The following is a 19,602-nucleotide window of genomic DNA, read 5'->3' as shown; positions in this document are numbered from 1 at the left end:
GTGATATTTTTACGCATGTATCTTGAGGTTCAAAAGTGAGAAAATGTCCTTGCAATTCAACTCCTCCCCCCTTTGTCAGCCCCACTCCCCCGGCGGTCTATATCCTTTGAAAGAGATAGCTGTGGCCACTTTGAAAACTTTGGTGTCTGTTGCTGCAGGTGGTGGCGAAGCTTTTTCATCATAGGTCTGTAGTAACACATCTGTAGAAGTGACATCCTGTAAGGGGCAGGGTTTTGGAGACTTAAATAGATAGGAGTTAGTAAGGGGAAGGGGCAAAAGGGAAAAAGGATGTCCTTCAATTTACGTGGGAAGCTGCAAATAATAAAAATCTTAGCGGATTAAGCATTTCATTCATTCCAATATTATTATCACATTTCCATATAATTACTGTTATTATCTGCTAAGTTGGTTTGTTTTCCTTCACTTTGGAGAGAAAGAGAACTGTAAAAAAATACAAGGTTAAAATAATAATAAAACACACACACGCACACACAATGACCTATGAGGAACAAAAAATAAATAAATGCTAAGACACACAATTTCAAGAAATCTGAAGTAACAATGAAAATAAAAGAGTGTTTCTTGATGTGACAACATTGGCTAGAATGTTAATAGCAAAATACTGGGAAATGACTTAATACCAAGGAAAAAATGAATGGCAATTTAAAGTTGTGCAAGTACCTTGAACTAGCCAAAATGACAGAATTAATAAGAAATGCTCAGGCAAAAGGTAAACAAATACCATTCCACAAACAATGCTTGGTTGTGCTTCGATTAATTTCATGAAAAAACTGATTAAATAAATGAAAGGAGATTATTTGTAACTTTAAAAGTGTCAAAGCCACAAAGAGATGGAAGTCACTACTACAGCAGGGATTTCACAGAACAGAAAGAAAGTTGTTGTGGGAGGAAAAAGGGACAAACACTTTGTTATCGGGGTTCACATATCCTGTTAAAAGGGAAAAATTATTTCATGCGAGAGGCCTGTCAGGAAATGCTGTTCCTAAAATGCACACAAAGCCTGTTATAAAAGTTAAATCTCATTGGGGGGAGGACTATTCAAGAGTGGAACTCACAGTGGGAGCGCTTTGATATTTACCTGTGAAAAGAATTTGTCATGTTAAGATTTGGAACCTGGAAGACTCTTGACTTTTGATGGGCTAGTTTTTTTTTTTTTTGTTTTTTTTTAATCCTTTTGTCTTACGAAGCCCCTGGAGGAAAGGACACATTAAAGGTTATTTCCCTCAGTGGCTCCAAGTTTTACATAAGGAAATTTGGATAAATTTCCCCCTTCAGCCCAAGCTCCTCTCACTCCCGACAGTTCCCCCTTCTTTGCTGATCTAGCCTCTGTGCATGTGCAGAGTTCATGTCTCTTTTATACTATTGAAAATGTTGAAACCTTTGGCTAAATTACCATTTGAATAAAGGGAATGAAGGGTAAGGAGTAGATTTTAAAAATAGGGTTAGATTTTAAAACAAAAAAGAGAAACTCAGCAATTTAAGTATTCACAAGAGCTAGCAATTGCAGCCCAAGCAAAAGGGATTGCTTCCTTTATGTACAGGAAAGGGCTAATATCCCTCTGGCCATTCGCGGAACAATCTGCCACGCCCTTATATATGGGAAAAAATGGCCAGAGAGTCAGAATTTATAGGATTTTTTTTTTTTTTTTTTTTAACATTCTCAGTCATTTCAGCCTTACCATTTGCAGACAAATTTTGCTGCCCTTTATTTACAGGATAAATGGTCAAGACTCATATGTATTTTATGTGCTTAAACTTTGAATTGACTTAGAAGTTTGATTTATTTATTTTTTTTAATAGTAGAGAAAATGATAAACACTGTAATCACTCAAATGCTTGAAATTACCAGTTCTGCTTCAAAACATCACGGATTTTTACCTCTCACCTTTTTTAAAGAAAAACAAAGAGCAAAGTTGGGCTGAATTTCAACTCATCACATGCTTGCAGACACATGGCCCTCCACACAGCCACAAATTGGGAGAGCTGAAAGGGACCCTTGGGTCATCTAGTCCAACCCTAAATACAGTGTTCATAGCAAGATTTCAAAGCAAGATTTGCAGTACCAAAAGGACATATACATTTAAGTACAGATTTTTAACTGGGAAAGGAAACATCTATGCTCGTATCATGTACTAAGGAAGAGAAAAAGAAAAGTAGCCAACTTTAGACAGAGCCGTTTTAGCAGATCTTGAGATAGTTTGAGTGAGTTTGCTTCCTTCAAGTTCCTAGAGAAATTATCTTTAAAGGAAGATTGAAGTGAACATTTTTCCTAAGAGGGAGAGGATCTCTTATAAAACATAGTTAAAACAGCCATAGATTTGATTTAAAAGGAATACAAAAGTGAGTTTTTCCTGAACTTGCATAGGAATAGTAAGCCTAATCTAGGCCCCCCCCCCTTGCAGTTTCCTTTAAAGGAAGCTTACTTGGGAGTAAATTTACCTAGCACAGAAGTAAGAAGGAGAAGTGGGGGGGAAAACATGAAAGAGACAGAATGAAACAAGGTGGGCATTTTCTAAGAAAAGAGGCCAGGAAGTCTTATAGAGACTGATATCAGGACTGGACTCAGATAGACAATTTTGCTGGCTATGGAAGCCTCTACATTTAAAACCAATTTTTAATACCAATTTTTTTCTTAGAAAGAACACATTTTCATAGGCAGATGCTTAATGAAATACATACACTGCATTTTAGCTTGAGAGAGCAGTTGGCTCTACTAGGCTTTTGCAGCAGAAACATTAGTTTTTTTACAGCACATTTCAAAATACTGGAAAGGAATACTGGAACACGGATATAAACTCATAAACTCAAACGTTGCAACATAACATTATCTACCATCAACTTAAAATCATACTCCTCACTCAAGCTACTCGGAGGAAGACTCCTTGGAGCCTCTCTCAAAGAACAAACATTTGCACACTTCATTCTAATGATTTATTTATTTATTTTTTGGTCCTGTTTAAGACTGATGAGGCCCAACATGGCTTCCTTAGATTTAAAATTTCGAAGCATGCTTGCAATTTAAAAACTATGTGCATTTAAGAACAGTCTGTGGATGCCGGAGCCAATGTAAACACAAACCCTTTAAATATTTCCAAATCTTTGAGTACATCTCTTATCCTTTTTTTTTTTCTTTTTTTTTTTTGAGAAACTAAGATCTCAAATGCATGGGCTCCCAGGCTGGGCTATTATATCTACTGCCTTCTGAGCACCATTAAATTTACGGTTTCATGTTCTAGCTTTAGGTTCTAGTTTAACAACCCAAATTTGATGTGTTCAGCTCTCCCTAAGGGTTCAAACCCTGATTTTGTTAAAGGATCCCTGGGGTGGCCACTGTGCCCTGGGTTCCAGGTGGTGGGCCTAAGCCACCCACTAAAAGTTACAATGGTCTCGTACTTTGTACTTGGAAAGACCATTTTGCCCCTTTATTTTTTTTTTTATTTTTTTTTTTCCCAATTGGAGATGACAAGCTGGAGGGGCATATTAGAATCCTCTCTGGGGCAAAAAGGCTTCAAGGAAGCTTTGTTGCCAGGAGGAGTCCAGTTAGGGTGTTTAGTGAGCTCCCATTCTCTCATATGTTATTATTAGGCTTTTTTCTTCTTTTTTTCGTTAACGAAGTACGCTAAAGACAGAAAGAGTGGACACACACACACAAGGGAAGAGGGGCAATGGGAAAGAAAGGGGGGACAGATAAAAGATCCTTTCAGTACTCAAAGTACCCTTGACTAACACAATTCCTACTTATCTATAAACCACGAATTAATTTCTGGAAATCTCAAACCTGAACCTGAAACTCAAACCACGGGTCTCTCTCTGCCCGGAAACTCAAACCACGGGTCTCTGCCCGGAAACTAAACCACGGGTCTCTCTGCCCGGAATTCCTTACCTCAGCGCTGTTTACAAGACAATTTCCCCCTCTACCCTCCACGACAGCCTCCTGCCTAGCCTTTGAGACTAAGTTCGGAACCCCTACTGGACGCTTGCACAGTGCAATGCCAGATTAAGGCCCGAGAAAATGAAGGTTTGGAAAGGAAACAAACAACCTTGCGTTCTCACGTACCCGGGTCATCCCTAACAAAGGTCGCCAGGCAGGAGGGGCAGCTTTGTTTGCATAATTAGAGGAGAGAGAGAGAGAGAGAGAGAGAGAGAGAGAGAGAGAGAGAGTGCTTTGAAGGATGCCTCTGGACGACTCCGAGAGAGGGACATCAGAGAAAAACAGTAAAGAGCCACGCTTTCCCGGACTCAATTCCAAGACGGAAAACGGGGGAGAAAAGGGATAGAGAGATTAAGACGTTCCTGGACGACCCCGAGGGGGAACGTCGGAAAACAGTAAAAGTACCACAATTTCCCCGGACACGTTCCGCGTAAGAAATTGGGGGGAGAGAAAGGGAAAGAGGAGAGAGAGAGAGGAGAGAGAGAGTGCTTTGAAGGACGCCTCTGGACGACTCCGAGAGAGGGACGTCAGAGAAAAACGGTAAAGAGCCACGCTTTCCCGGACTCAATTCCAAGACGGAAAACGGGGGAGAAAAGGGATAGAGAGATTAAGACGTTCCTGGACGACCCCGAGGGGGAACGTCGGAAAACAGTAAAAGTACCACAATTTCCCCGGACACGTTCCGCGTAAGAAATTGGGGGGAGAGAAAGGGAAAGATTTTGGCGTTCCTGGACGACCCCGAGGGGGAACGTCAGACAGTAAAGTTCCGCGACCTCCCTGGCCACTTTCCGAAAGGGGAGGATCGGGGGAGAAAAGGATAAAGCTGAACGTTCCTGGCCGACCCCGAGAGGGAACGTCGGAAATGAAAGAAGGAAAGTCTGGCTGTCGTGAGGACGTTTATTTCCACCCGCCACCCAATGTGTTTACTTCAAACCATACTCACGTTTGAAGATGTCCCCCGCGGATCCCAGGATCCTTTCCCCTTAGCCGGCTTGACCTCGCCTTTGCTCCCCCCGGTTGGGCTTTTGGTGACGATTGATTACCGCCCGCAAAGAGGAGGCAGGGAGAGGAAGAAGGATCCCTGGGCTAAGGTTGCCCAGTGGCGCCCGATCCCCTCTATCTCCCCTCTCACCTTTGCAGGAGAACCAAGTGTCCCTGAGCATGGTCGCCAAACTGTTACCGGAAAAATCCGAGGGCTCCCTTGGACAAAACAAAGACACCAACCAGGATAACTTGGAGCAAAACAGCAGCCTGTAGGCTTGGCCTTTATTGAACTGTTGCAACAGGGTATTCCCCTCACGTGCAGGAGAGAGGAAAGACCCAGAAGAATAGTGTGCAAGGTCTTATAAAAACTTTTGAAATTCCCCTCCTCTAGGTCTAGCCCACCCCCAGAAACATCATGCATACATTACAGAAAGGAGGAGTTGAGGGAGGAGTTGGTGGTAACTTGAGTGTCTTGTCACCTGGCTGGTTCCTCCTTTCCCCCCTCCCCCTGAGTCACTTCCAGGAGACAAAGGGGAGTTTGCAGTTTCCTGCCCCCTGAGGGAAGATCTGATCAGTGTCCTTTGTTTCAGTCCATGTTGAATCCACTCCCATATGCAAGTTCTTTGTGATCTTGATTGTCTTCTGTCTGGGATCATCAGGGTTGGTATGGGCAGGGCTCCTGTGTATGTGCTGAGACAGTGAAGGGATTATGGCTGACCAGGACTAAGTCACCCCCCTTTGTTAGTTCTTGTCATATGGAGTAAAAATAAAATGAAACAGTGCAAATCCGATGTATGATTGATTTTCTATTTTTCTATGAATTTATAACAGAAATGTGGCGTGTGTGTGTGTGTGTGAAGTTTATACAAACAGAATGATTGGGGTGGGGGGGTTCCTGCAACATGTGTATACTTTGTTACCACCCAGTGAGTTGTGTTGCAAAGGCCATTTGCAGAAAGGCTCCAATTGTATCACCTGCGGCTACATGCCGGAGTTTGGGTCTTTTTGCGGAAATGTGTCTGTGTACATGCGCTTATCCCCGTGCATTTATAATGGCAAGACATTAAATCCCATGAGATCCACAAGCACCAAAACCATAAGCCCACATAGGAGTCCAAAAGCACAGAATGAAGCAGCCCTTTATCTCTGTGTTGTTGGCTATGAAAAGCTGGATGTCCAACGACAACAACATGTACAACAAGAACAAGAACATTGTCTCTGGGCAGCTTCCAAAAGAATAGAAGAAAACATGACCCAACATGAAATATTAAACGCTTCCCGATACGGAGCTGCTTTTAGGCGTCTATGGAGGTTTGTCTCCTTGATATCTGGTGGGAGGGCGTTCCACAGGGCAGTCATGACAACCGCAAAGGCACCCTGTGACCTCACTTCTCGCACTGAGGGACCTGCCAGAAGACCCTCGGAGCTGGACCTCAGTGTCCGGGCTGAGCGATGGACGTGGAGACGCTCCTTCCCTTCTACTGGGCTGAGACCATTTGGAGCTTTCAAGGTCAGCACCAACACTTTGAATGGTCCTCGGAAAAGGACCGGGAGCCAGTGAAGATTTCTTGGAACCCGTGCTCAGGGGCCAGCTGTTAGGGGGCTGTTCAGCTGCTGTCCAAAACTGGATGTATCCGTTGCTGGAAGTAATCCATAAACCTCTCCTCCTCCGCCTTCTCGGGATGCCATTGGCGCGCGATGCTCCGGCTCTGGAAAGAGGGAGAGGCGTGAGTTGGGTGCGCTCGGCTTGCCAAGGGTTAAACGGAAACGAGCTGGATTCCTAGACAGGAAAGTAAGACGGGGGGGCAGGGTCCTCCAGAGCGAAAGCCCAACCCCTCCCTTTCCTGCAAGAAGTGGGGCGTGTGGGGGTCCCGTTGGTTCGGCTCTGCAGAGGCTGCCTGGGGGGGGGGGCGCCTGCTGGGATCCGGTGAGTCTCCTCTCTCCCAGGATAGGGCCCAAGGGGAGAGCGGGGGTCCCAGCGCTGCATGGCGAGAGGGGGGCAAGTCACGGTGCGGAGGGTCGCAGGAGGGCGGCAGCTCTGCTCTTCCTTTGCATGGATGCGCTGCTGGCCCCGTGGGGAGGGGTCTGTTGGAAAAAACGCCCCCAGGAAGGGTGCAAACATCCCAAGACACCGGGGCTTCTCTCCGATGGTCACTTTCTGCCTGGAATCTGTTACAGGAAAAATCCGAGGGCTCCCTTGGACAAAACAAAGACACCAACCAGGATAACTTGGAGCAAAACAGCAGCCTGTAGGCTTGGTCTTTATTGAACTGTTGCAACAAGGTATTCCCCTCACGTGCAGGAGAGAGGAAAGACCCAGAAGAATAGTGTGCAAGGTCTTATAAAACTTTTGAAATTCCCCTCCTCTAGGTCTAGCCCACCCCCAGAAACATCATGCATACATTACAGAAAGGAGGGGTTGAGGGAGGAGTTGGTGGTAACCTGAGTGTCTTGTCACCTGGCTGGTTCCTCCCTTCCCCCCTCCCCATGAGTCACTTCAGGAGACAAAGGGGAGTTTGCAGTTTCCTGCCCCCAGAGGGAAGATCTGATCATTGTCCTTTGTTCCAGTCCAAGCTGAATCCACTCCCATATGCAAGTTCTTTGTGATCTTGATTGTCTTCTGTCTGGGATCATCAGGGTTGGTATGGGCAGAGCTCCTGTGGATGTGCTGAGACAGTGAAGGGATTATGGCTGACCAGGACTAAGCCACCCCCCTTTGTTAGTTCTTGTCATATGGAGTAAAAATAAAATGGAACAGTGCAAATCCGATGTATGGTTGATTTTCTATGAATTTATAACAGAAATGTGGCGTATGTAGTGTGTGAGTGTGTGTGTGTGTGTGTGTGTGTGTGTGTGAAGTTTATACAAACAGAATGATTGGGGTGGGGGGGTTCCTGCTACAGTTCCCCCCTTCGGAGATAAGATTGCAAAGGTGGTTACTTTGCAATCCTTTTCTCCGCACATTTAATTTAAGGTGGTAAATATTAACCTGCTATTCTCCGTCCCAGATGCGTGTGTCCATGTGAACTTGAAAGGGACTTGGATGTCATGCTTCTTAAGGATATTTGTATAGAAATATAATGGTGAAACAGTGCACATAGTTAGACATAGGATATCATGTAAAATTAATATTTTGTTGCTCAGTTACTTGTGGTATTCTAGTACCTTGGAAGAAATATTTTTTCTCAATAGTGGCGTATGGTTTACATTTAGCAGGAAGGTCCACTAATGACTGAAAAATGCAGTTTGCTTTGCCCCCCACCATTTTTGTGTTCTTAGGTGTCAAGGTAGCTCTTCTGTGGTCTCACACCGGCCTGGTGTAACAGTAGTAGCAATCCCTGGTGAATCCACTTAGGGCTTTCATATTAACCATGTTGCCTGGCACTCACCACAGCTGGCACAGGTTTGGGCACGTCAGGAGAGAAATGTCCTTGCCTGGCCATTCTATGGGATTTTATTATTATAGGCTCTGGTCTTGCAGTCATGGGAAGTTGCTCACTTGCACTTTAAGGACCACTTTACTTGGAGCAGAGCCATTGAAATGAATGGAGCTAACTTAGTTAACGTTCTCCTTTTGCAGTTGTGTAGGGCTAATATGGGATGCGGGTGGTGCTGTGGGTTAAACCACAGAGCCTAGGGCTTGCCGATCAGAAGTTCGGCGGTTCGAATCCCATGACAGGGTGAGCTCCTGTTGCTCGGTCCCTGCTTCTGCCAACCTAGCAGTTTGAAAGCACATCAAAGTGCAAGTAGATAAATAGGAATGATTAATGGACTTCAATGTCTGTACACTAATGCGCAAAGCATGGGTAATAAACAAGATGAGCTTGAGCTCTTGGTACAGCAAACTAAATATGACATAATAGGCATCACTGAAACCTGGTGGGATAAGTCCCACGACTGGAATGTAATAATGGAGGGTTACAATCTATTTCAGAGAAACAGACCAGACAAGAAAGGAGGAGGAGTGGCGTTATATGTCAGGGATGTGTATACCTGTGAAGAGATCCAAGATTTAGAACCTCAAAGCCAAAGTGAGAGCATTTGGGTCAAAGTTAAGGGAGAGATGAATAACAGGGACCTCATTGTGGGAGTTTACTATAGATCCCCAAGCCAAACGGAGGGCATAGATGATGCCTTCCTGGAACAGATGGGCAAGCATGCAAAAGGAAGGGAGATAGTAGTAATGGGGGACTTCAATTACCCGGATATTTGCTGGATGTCAAACTCAGCCAAGAGCATAAGGTCAAACAGATTCCTCACTGGCCTTGCAGACAACTTCGTTGTCCAGAAAGTGGGAGAAGCAACAAGAGGAACAGCCATTTTAGATCTGGTCCTAACCAATGTTGATGACCTGGTTAGTGGGGTAGAAGTGGAAGGATCATTAGGCGCGAGTGATCATGCTCTTCTGAAGTTTACTATACAGCGGAAAGGAGCAGCCAAGCATACTAGGACTCAATTTCTTGACTTTAAGAAAGCCGACTTCATAAAACTTAGGGAAGTGCTGGGTGAGATCCCATGGACAGTAATACTAAAAGGAAAGGGAGTTCATGATGGCTGGGAGTTTGTTAAGAGGGAGATAGTAAAAGCACAACTTTAGGCAATACCAATGAGACGGAAACATGGAAGGTGCCTAAAGAAGCCAGGGTGGCTATCTAAAGAACTTTTAACTGAGTTAAGATTAAAAAAGGATGTGTACAAAAAATGGAAAAGGGGGGAAACCACCAAAGAGGAATTCAAACAAATAGCCAGCACGTGTAGACACAAAGTCAGAAAAGCTAAAGCACAGAATGAACTCAGGCTTGCTAGAGAGGTGAAAAGCAACAAAAAAGGCTTTTATGGGTATGTTCGTAGCAAAAGGAAGAACAAAGAAACAGTGGTGTCACTCAGAGGAGAAGATGGTGAAATGCAAACAGGGGACACAGAAAGGGCTGAACTCCTCAGTGCCTTCTTTGCCTCAGTCTTCTCCAATAAAGAAAACAATGCCCGACCTGAAGAATTTGGAGCAAATGATTCAGCAGAGGAAACACAGCCCATAACTAAGGAGATAGTACAAGAATACTTGGCTAGTCTAGATGTATTCAAGTCTCCAGGGCCAGATGAACTGCATCCAAGAGTATTAAAAGAACTGGCAGATGTGATCTCAGAACCACTGGCAGTCATCTTTGAGAATTCCTGGAGAACAGGCGAAGTCCCGGCAGACTGGAGGAGGGCAAATGTTGTCCCTATTTTCAAAAAGGGGAAAAGAGAGGACCCAAATAATTACCGCCCAGTCAGTCTGACATCAATACCAGGGAAGATTCTGGAGCGGATCATTAAGCAAACAGTTTGTGAGCACCTAGAAAGGAATACTGTGATCACCAATAGTCAGCATGGATTTCTGAAAAATAAGTCGTGTCAGACTAACCTGATCTCATTTTTTGACAGAATTACAAGCCTGGTAGATGAAGAGAACGCAGTGGATGTAGCCTACCTTGATTTTAGCAAGGCATTTGACAAGGTGCCCCATGATATTCTTGTAAAGAAGCTGGTAAAATGCGGTCTTGACTATGCTACCACGCAGTGGATTTGTAACTGGCTGACTGACCGAACCCAAAGGGTGCTCATCAATGGTTCCTCTTCATCCTGGAGAAGAGTGACTAGTGGGGTGCCACAGGGTTCTGTCTTGGGCCCGGTCTTATTCAACATAGAATCATAGAATCCTAGCGTTGGAAGAGACCACAAGGGCCATCGAGTCCAACCCCCTGCCAAGCAGGAAACACCATCAGAGCACTCCTGACATATGGTTGTCAAGCCTCTGCTTAAAGACCTCCAAAGAAGGAGACTCCACCACACTCCTTGGCAGCAAATTCCACTGTCGAACAGCTCCTACTGTCAGGAAGTTCTTCCTAATGTTTAGGTGGAATCTTCTTTCTTGTAGTTTGGATCCATTGCTCCGTGTCCGCTTCTCTGGAGCAGCAGAAAACAACCTTTCTCCCTCCTCTATGTGACATCCTTTTATATATTTGAACATGGCTATCATATCACCCCTTAACCTCCTCTTCTCCAGGCTAAACATGCCCAGCTCCCTTAGCCGTTCCTCATAAGGCATCGTTTCCAGGCCTTTGACCATTTTGGTTGCCCTCCTCTGGACACGTTCCAGTTTGTCAGTGTCCTTCTTGAACTGTGGTGCCCAGAACTGGACACAGTACTCCAGGTGAGGTCTGACCAGAGCAGAATACTTGATCTAGATGCAATACTCCTATTGATGCAGCCCAGAATTGCATTGGCTTTTTTAGCTGCCGTGTCACACTGTTGGCTCATGTCAAGTTTGTGGTCAACCAAGACTCCTAGATCCTTTTCACATGTACTGCTCTCAAGCCAGGAGTCACCCATCTTGTATTTGTGCCTCTCATTTTTTTGCCCAAGTGCAATACTTTACATTTCTCCCTGTTAAAGTTCATTTTGTTTGTTTTGGCCCAGTTCTCTAATCTGTCAAGGTCGTTTTGAAATGTGATCCTATCCTCTCGGGTGTTAGCCACCCCTCCCAGTTTGGTGTCATCTGCAAATTTGATCAGGGTGCCCTATCAAATCCAAACTCTTCTTCTTCTTCTAGCCTGCGTACCAGATGGAGCTGGTAGACAGCTGCCCTGGACACCGAAATGGCCTGCACCTCCATGGACAGCTGTGAGTCCAAAATGACTCCCAGGCTGTGCACCTGGTCCTTCAGGGGCACAGTTACCCTATTCAGGCCAAGGGAGTCCTCCACACCATCCTGCCCCCTGTCCCCCAAGAACAGTTCAGGATTCAACCTCAATCTGTTTGCCACCATCCATCCTCCAACCACTTCCAGACACTCACACAGACCTTCACTGCCCTCACTGGTTCTGATTTACAAGAGAGGTAGAGCTGGGTATCATCCGCATATTGATGGACACCCTGCCCAAACCCCCTGAAGATCTCTCCCAGCGGCTTCATGTGGATGTTGAAAAGCATGGGGGATAGGACGGAAGCCTGAGGCTCCCCACAAGTGAGGTTCCAGGGCTCTGAACACTCATCCCCCAACACCACTTTCTGAACACGGCCCAGGAGGAAGGAGCGGAACCACTGTATGACAGTGCCCCCAGCTCCCAGCCCCACTAGACGGTACAGAAGGATGTTATGGTCGATGGTATCAAAAGCCGCTGAGAGATCCAGCAGAACTAGGAAACAGCTCTCACCTCGTCCCTAGCCCTCCAGAGACTCCTTTTGCATTTATAAGTGCTATTAAATGTTGCTTCCAGTGCACAAAATTTTATTCATTCAGCATAGGCATTTCTTGCCCTGCATCACTATCAAAAGCTACACTAGCCATCTCAAAATTCCAAAATTCAATAATATACAAAATTTCAAAAACTCTCAAAATCAAAATCTCAAAAAATCTCAAAATACAAAACAGATTTCCATGGCCTTAGGTCACTGTGAACTCTGAGGGAACTAATCCCCACTACATTGTGGAGCAAAGGACCATGTGCTTACCAGGAAGTATGCTCAGAAAAATACTTTTCTGCTTAGGATCTCAATCCTTTGCAATCCTTCAAAAATACGCAATGCTGGGGCCAATAACCCTTTGTGGGAATGTTTAGAGAGGCAGGAGAGGATATATTGTTTAATATACTTCCTAACTTGCGCTAGCAAGTTCTATAACTTAGCAGAGTTTTGCATTCCCCTTTTAAACACACAGTGATTAGTTGTTGCAAGCTTGTTTAAGCTTCTCAATATAAGATTCCTGGTAATTTCCCTTATATCCCTCTTAAAAAGAATAGACACAACACAATCTTGTGTAAAGTATATAAAAGACGTTTACTCACACATTCAGTTCACAGATGGATCCCTGAAGGCAGACTTAGTTACAAAGTATATACACGTGGATCTACCTCATATGAGGGGTTAATCCCAGTGACTGCAGAGACTGTCACTCAGTGGATCCACTCAGTGGATTTGTAACTGGCTGACTGACCGAACCCAAAGTGTGCTCATCAATGGTTCCTCTTCATCCTGGAGAAGAGTGACTAGTGGGGTGCCACAGGGTTCTGTCTTGGGCCCAGTCTTATTCAACATCTTTATCAACAACTTGGATGATGGACTCAAGGGCATCCTGATCAAATTTGCAGATGACACCAAACTGGGAGGGGTGGCTAACACCCCAGAGGACAGGATCACACTTCAAAACGACCTTGACAGATTAGAGAACTGGGCCAAAACAAACAAGATGAATTTTAATAGGGAGAAATGTAAAGTATTGCACTTGGGCAAAAAAATGAGAGGCACAAATACAAGATGGGTGACTCCTGGCTTGAGAGCAGTACATGTGAAAAGGATCTAGGAGTCTTGGTTGACCACAAACTTGACATGAGCCAACAGTGTGACACGGCAGCTAAAAAAGCCAATGCAATTCTGGGCTGCATCAATAGGAGTATTGCATCTAGATCAAGGGAAGTAATAGTGCCACTGTATTCTGCTCTGGTCAGACCTCACCTGGAGTACTGTGTCCAGTTCTGGGCACCACAGTTCAAGAAGGACACTGACAAACTGGAACGTGTCCAGAGGAGGGCAACCAAAATGGTCAAAGGCCTGGAAACGATGCCGTATGAGGAACGGCTAAGGGAGCTGGGCATGTTTAGCCTGGAGAAGAGGAGGTTAAGGGGTGATATGATAGCCATGTTCAAATATATAAAAGGATGTCACATAGAGGAGGGAGAAAGGTTGTTTTCTGCTGCTCCAGAGAAGCGGACATGGAGCAATGGCTCCAAACTACAAGAAAGAAGATTCCACCTAAACATTAGGAAGAACTTTCTGACAGTAGGAGCTGTTCGACAGTGGAATTTGCTGCCAAGGAGTGTGGTGGAGTCTCCTTCTTTGGAGGTCCTTAAGCAGAGGCTTGACAACCATATGTCAGGAGTGCTCTGATGGTGTTTCCTGCTTGGCAGGGGGTTGGACTCGATAGCCCTTGTGGTCTCTTCCAACTCTATGATTCTATGATTCTATGATTCTAGGACCACTGCAACACGTTGCCTCCAATTTCTACTTGTGAATAACCTTTCCAGAATAATTCCACAGTCAATGGTTTTGGAAAATGCTGAGATACTGGGCGGCTCCCAAACAAGTGTCACCTATGGGACACTTGTCTCCCGTGTCTGTGCTCTCACGCTTGGGGGATTATGGAGGGATGCCCTGTTCCTGCTGCCTGTTAGATTTCCAGCTCCGTGATTGCAGTCATGGCATTTTTGTCTATCACATGACGGTGTATGTTTTGACGCCACAGTGGGAAGTGATGGAGACTATGTTCCTGAAGTGAGACTATTGTCCTTTGTTCTCTCTCTTTGCTGTCTGATGCTAGAGAGAGAGGGAGCCATGTTGCAGTGCTCCGTATGTGTTTATATGTAAATAAAGTAGATTAGCCAAAATGCTGAGTTGCTGAGCTGTTACGCAAACTGCAAACACTCTGCAGATCCCTAAGTGTGCCGATGTCTGTTGGCATCAGTCGCTGTGAAGCTTTTGAAGCTCCTGAACGAACGACCAGGAGGGAGAGAACATGCCAGTCGGGCATGTGTCTCTACCAGGATCCTACTTGAGTGTAGGACGAGCGCTTGACACTGCCGATCTGATTTTCTGCTTCTTGGTTCACGGAGGGAGGTGGAGCTCAAATTCCCCTTTCTTTATGGGTCAAAATGGCGTTGGAATGAGGAGAATCAGTTAAAGTATAGATTTTCTACAAATTTATAAAGCTAGGTATCTTCCCTGAGCTGTCAAGTCGAAAGGATATATTCAAGGCATAATATTTGCAACATTATCATCATCATGGCTTTCCCAGTCGCCAAGGCCATGTTAAAAACTAGGCTGTGGGACATAGATCGCCAGGAACTAATCTCAGCTGCGGAAAAAACATGGTCCCCTCTTTATATTCGACTCTCTAGGGTGCAGGAATTTAACCTTAATTATTTACAATTTTTGTTTAACCCACAAGAAAGAAGGGCTTTTTCACTGGCTAGGTTCAATTCTCATCCTTCTAACCTCCTTTGGGGCAGGTTTGTGGGTTTGGCAGAAGGAGATAGGAACTGCCCATGCGATGCCCACCTGGTGGAAACTCTCGCTCACATGGCCCTTAAATGCAAAATGTATGATGATCTCCGCCAACAATTTTTAGACCACCTATGCATTGCAACATGGAAACCAGAGAAGGAGGTCGTACACTTCTTATTCCAGGGGAGAGACCAGGAGCTCCCCAAGACAGTAGCTAAGTTCCTCTATTTGATTTTTTGTCACCGAAGTAGGCTACAGGATCCTGCCCTTGCTGGAGAGATGAAATAGATTGCTTGCCTCTTCTTCCCTTTGGCAAATGACTGTACTTTTGAAATGGCGATGAGATCGCTCTGGCCTACTTATTCTGAATGTTTGTAAGTGATGTCAATAAAGGTTTGCTGATTTGTAACATTGCAACAACTTAAAAGATGTAGGTCCCACTTGTCATTTCCATAACAGTGCAAAAAACCACAGTCACACGCAGACATGTCTTGCATGCTTGAGTACAGCAACTCCAAAGCATGAGCCAAGTATCGGCAGGGTAGGGGCCACGTGTAGAGCAAGTCCCACACTGAGGTCAAAAACACACACAGAGGCAGCAGGACTTCTTCAGTAATAGTTTACTGAGCTTTCAAAGCATACAGTTCTCACTGGGTCCCCAGTGAGGCACAAAACTCTGCTTCTGAGAGCAAATCCAGTTTCAGCAGTAAAAAAATACAACACACAGGATATCTAAGTCAGGCACACAAACCGGCAGAAGGGAGGAAGGGAGGAAAGAGGCTGGAAGGACACAGGGCAATGTGTTTTGTCAGGGAATGGTCTGAAGATGAATATTCTCCTCCCCCCTTCTTCTCCTTTTTTTAATCTCAAACCCAAAAAGGAACAAAGTGCAAGCATCAAATTCAAAATCCATATTCGTATTTTAACATAAGCTTATTACATAGGTAAAGGTAAAGGGACCCCTGACCATTAGGTCCAGTCGTGGCCGACTCTGGGGTTGCGGCGCTCATCTCGCTTTATTGGCCGAGGAAACCGGCGTTTGTCCGCAGACAGCTTCCAGGTCATGTGGCCAGCATGACTAAGCCGCTTCTGGCGAACCAGAGCAGCGCACGGAAACGCCGTTTACCTTCCCGCTGGAGCGGTACCTATTTATCTACTTGCACTTTGACATGCTTTCGAACTGCTAGGTTGGCAGGAGCAGGGACCGAGCAACGGGAGCTCACCCCGTCGTGGGGATTCGAACCGCTGACCTTCTGATTCGCAAGTCCTACGCTCTGTGGTTTAACCCACAGCGCCACCCGCGTCCCTAAGGCTATTACATAGATTTCCTAAATTAAAATATACATAATCACTCTAGGCTTCCTCTTGCTGTATGTAAATACAACACAGTTAAAAAAAATTATATTATAAATAATATTATAGATTCCCACAAGCCCCTCCACTCCCCTTCACCCATGTGTGATCTCAGTATTTTACTTTTCCATCTTGTTGTGTTGTTATAGTTTTATAGTTATTCAGTTAATTCTATTATTCTTTTCTTCCTTACCCCTGCACTTTTTACCCATTATCTATTAATATTTCAATTCCGGAACAATATTTTTTCACGTATTCCTTCACACCATCCCACTCCTTGATTATTCTCTGATTTGAGTGCCCTCTAATAAGTGCCGTCAATTTTGCCATTTCTACAAACTCGCAGTTTGTTTTGCCATTCTAATAATGATGAGTTTTCTTCCCCTTCCAATTCTTTGCGATCAGTATTCTGGCTGCTGCAGTTGCGAAAAAGAATACATTTTTCTTCTCTCTGGGGATGACATTAGATATTAGGCCTAACGGGGGGAAATGGCAGATGAAGGTGATGGACTACATGGAACTGGCGGAAATGACTGGCAGAATCTGAGACCAGGGAGAAGAGTCGGTGGAGGAAGATTGGAAGAAATTTAAAGGTTATCTACAGAAACATTGCAAAATTAATGAATGTTAGAAGGATGTTGGAATGAAGTTATGTGGTTTTGGCAGAAATGTTATAAGGGTTTAGGAAAAAATAGACTGTTAATTGGTGAAAGGAGGGAAAGTAAAGTTACACTATATTAAGATAAATTACAGAACAAAAATTGGAAAAGATGGAAAGGATTTGCTGAAATAGTTAACCAAACTAGAATACAAAAAAGGGAGGTGTGAGGAGGTCAAGGAAACAAGCAAATAAAAGATAAGTTATGGGAAGAATTTTTTTCTTATTTTTTTCCCCTCTTTCTTCTTCCTTATTGTGATGTGTTGTTTTGTTTTTATTCAATGTGGTGTTTTTATTTTTTATTTTTGTAACCTCTAAAACTTTAATAAATATTATTTAAAAGAAAACAAACAGAAAACATGGGGAAAAAAGATATTAGACCTAACGAAATCTTAAATCATTTTCTCCATTTCTCAAACTTTTCTCAATCAACTTTGCCTATTATCATTAGCATTTGAAAAAGAAACATTAACTTTGGCAGGATATTCATTTTAATCACTGAAATCCACCTCCATATTGATAACTTTAACCTTTGCCAAATCTCTAATTGATTTTTAACTTCTTTCCAGGTCTTCTTATAATTATCTTTAAACAAATTGATATTCTGCATTGTCAAATTTATCCCTAGATATTTTGCTTCTTGTACAGTTTGTAATCCCATTTCTTGCTCCAAATTCTTTTTGCTCTGTTCGTCCATATTCTTAACCACCACCTTAGTTTTTTCTTTCTTTATTCTAAATCCTGCCACCTTGCCAAATTCCTCCATCTGTCTCAGCAACTTGCTTATACTTCCTTTTGGTTCTTCTACCATTACAATCATATTTCGGCAAATGCTCTTAATTTATATTCGACTCTTCCTAGTGTTATACCTCTAATCTCCTCCTCTGACCTGATAACTTGATTTAGTACCTCCAATATTAAAATAAATAACAAGGGAGATAGGGGACACCCTTGTCTTGTCCCCCTTTCTATTTTAAAGTATTCAGTCATCTCCCCATTAATTATTAAATTTGCCTTTTGGTCTTGATAATTTGCTCTTAATCTGGGGAAAGGGAAGATTCATAGAAGCTTTTACAACCATATAATCAGGAAATCATTAATGAGAGTATGGGAGAGATATAAAGACTTACTGGAACAAAAGACTTCGTGGTGGCTTTCATCACATGAAGCATTACTGCTCAAACCACTTGGAAAGAAAGGAAAATGGCTCACATATGCTGATTTATTAAAGGAACATGATGGAAAATAGAAATTAAGAGATTATGATGAGATCAAAGACCACTTTCAGAGTTGGTTGCATTATTGACAACTACATGAAACATATAAAGAAGACTGTAAGAAAGGATTTAGTTATACTAGATCTAGGTTTCAAACGGAAGTGATTAAAGGGAAAGTGAAACTACTGAAGGCCGCATACAGCATACTATTAGAATGGGAGACGAAAGATGAAGAGGTAAAATCAGTTATGATTAAATGGGCACAAGATGTAGGTCACAACATCATGATGGAGGATTGGGTTAAATTATGGAAAACTGACTTAAAATTTACAGATTGTTCCCTATTGAAGGAGAACTACATGAAGATGATGTACAGATGGTACACAACACCAGTGCAGTTAGGGAAAATGTACATAACTAGTTCAAATATATGTTGGAAGTGTAAGGAAAAGAAGGGGACATTTTATCATATGTGGTGGGATTGTAAAGTAATTTTAAAAAATTGGGAAATGATATACAATGAACTGAAGAAAATGTTCCATTTAACATTTGTTTAAAAACCCGAGGCATTTTTGTTGGGGATTGCAGGGAAAGACCTGCCAAAAAAGTTGAAAAACATCATGTTCTGGTAGCACAAGGATGGAAGACTGAAGAAACCTCAACTAAAGAATCATGGCAAGAAAAACTGATGGATTATGCAGAACTGGCAAAATTGACTCATAAGCTACGGGACAAGGATAACTGTGACTTTAAGGATGAATGGGAACCCTTTACAAAGTATCTGAAGACGCAACAAAGCGAACTGGACTCCTTGGCAGGTTTTGAATAAACATTCACAATTTTTTTAATGATAATAATTAGCTAAACAGTTGGAGGATCTATACAACTCTGTAACATGCAGAAAATAGCATTATTGGAGAAACCAAAGACTGGAACTGAGGGAAGTCGGGGGGTGGGGTGGGGTGATGAGTTTTTTTGGGGGGGAGGAAAAATGGGGGGAAATAAGGATATGTTTTTGGAAAATATGTTTTGTTATAACTTTGAATATTTTTTTTTTTAAAAAAAGATAAATTGCTCTTAATCCAGTTGATATCCTTGTTCCCACTTCCATCTTTTCAATTATCTTCTCCACAAACCTCCAGGATACATTATCGAAGGCTTTCTCAGCATCCACAAAAACAGATGCAGCCTTCTTCCCTGGGTTCCAGTCAAGATATTCAATAGTATCAATTGCAATCACAATTTTTTCTTTTCCCACTCTGGGTAAGTCTTTCCCCTGCAAATAATTTTTTATATCTTCTTCTGTTTCCTTGCCTATATTACATAATTTTTTGAAGTGGTTGATAAGACACTTGTTTATTTCTTCTCGTTTTCTCACCGTCTTTGATTTTATCTATTAA

General features: G+C 43.3%; 2 protein-coding genes and 1 long non-coding RNA gene across 3 annotated transcripts in view; 1 reads left to right on the top strand and 2 right to left on the bottom strand.

Moving 5' to 3' along the window:
* LOC307225251 (uncharacterized protein) overlaps positions 1–19,602 on the bottom strand; it is a gene marked incomplete at its 5' end in the record, with an annotated part of 106,429 nt that overhangs the window by 79,162 nt on the left and 7,665 nt on the right. The gene's annotated exons all lie outside the window — the stretch shown is intronic.
* The window catches only part of LOC307225102 (uncharacterized protein), a 37,060-nt gene that overhangs the window by 12,834 nt on the left and 4,624 nt on the right, over positions 1–19,602 (bottom strand). The window lies entirely within an intron of this gene.
* Positions 4,449–7,705, top strand: LOC307225350. The gene is made up of 2 exons (XR_013842918.1): positions 4,449–5,600; positions 7,589–7,705. It is a non-coding gene; the product is annotated as an uncharacterized lncRNA (long non-coding RNA).

The sequence above is a fragment of the Podarcis cretensis genome, assembly GCF_951804945.1.
Source record: "Podarcis cretensis genome assembly, chromosome: 10".
Taxonomy (NCBI): Eukaryota; Metazoa; Chordata; class Lepidosauria; order Squamata; family Lacertidae; genus Podarcis; species Podarcis cretensis.
Note: the sequence above shows the minus strand (reverse complement) of the source record. Positions and strands in the feature narration are given on the sequence as shown.